A 1,164-nucleotide genomic window follows, 5' to 3' on the forward strand; every position below is an offset into this window, starting at 1 on the left:
GAATAGGAAATATGTATGTATAAATGCAGATTATTTGTGTATATTGTTATGCTCGTTCTAACAGCTACCAAGGAGACAGGGCGTCCAGCATCAAATGTACTAGCAAACATATGTATTCAGAAATAATGTATGATGAATTCGTAAGCAACTAAGTCTACGGCATAACCAGCCCCGTTTCACAGACAGAACCAGCTCCGTTTCAGGGAATCCCTTCTCACCCCCACCCCCTTCGGACGGTGGGAAGCTAGGATGAAACCCCATTATAAATCATCTTATGGGTCCCCACTATTTCCCTGCCAAGTTTCATGCCCATCGGACCAGCCGTTTGGCCGTGATTGAATGACAGACGGACGGACAGACATAACGCCCATTATAGTAAGATAAGAAGTAGACCACCATTCATACGTGCCTCCCTGTAAGATCAGTTATTAATCCTGTATGCACACGCTCTTGCATATGTATATAGACATAATTCATATCCCAAAATTGCAGTATTTGTTGGTATACATTTTTCTGAAGCCTGAATTCTTTGACATCCAGTTCAAATATCGGTTCTTAGATTAATCCCATTGAAGGTTAAAATGTGGCGAATGGTCTGGGTATTGTAATCTCGATATATTTTATTCAGTTGGTCAGTTTGTTGAAGTTATGATTATAAAGGTATCTTTCTATTTCTTTGTGAAACATAAATGAAATAGGTTATGTGGGGAAATATGTAATTTACATATACATGTCAACTTATTTTTCTGCAAAAGTTCATCAAGGAATAAAATTTGTCCTTATTAGTTAGTGGCTGATTTTCATCCACTTTCAGTAATTTCTTGGAAGACATTTCTCAGTAACACTTTCAAACCCTTAATAAATAACTTTCTTTGGCATATGCCCTGCTGTTAAATATCCTTGGAATTCAGCTGCATTATGTATTTTATGAATACGTACTGAACATGTATTATAGAAATTTGTAATAAAATATGTAACCTATCCTGCGATGTTTTAATTATTTCAAAATAACACAACAACAAACCCATAGTTTCTTGGCCTCTCTTCAGTTCTTGGAGTCCTTTCCTTTCACTGTTTCTTCATTAGTTATGCGTTATTCATTTATCTTCCGTTCTTTTTCCACAGGAATATGCTGACTTTACGACGAGGTCCCTCGAGGCTCTT

Source organism: Macrobrachium nipponense, chromosome 4, assembly GCF_015104395.2.
Source record: "Macrobrachium nipponense isolate FS-2020 chromosome 4, ASM1510439v2, whole genome shotgun sequence".
NCBI lineage: Eukaryota > Metazoa > Arthropoda > Malacostraca > Decapoda > Palaemonidae > Macrobrachium > Macrobrachium nipponense.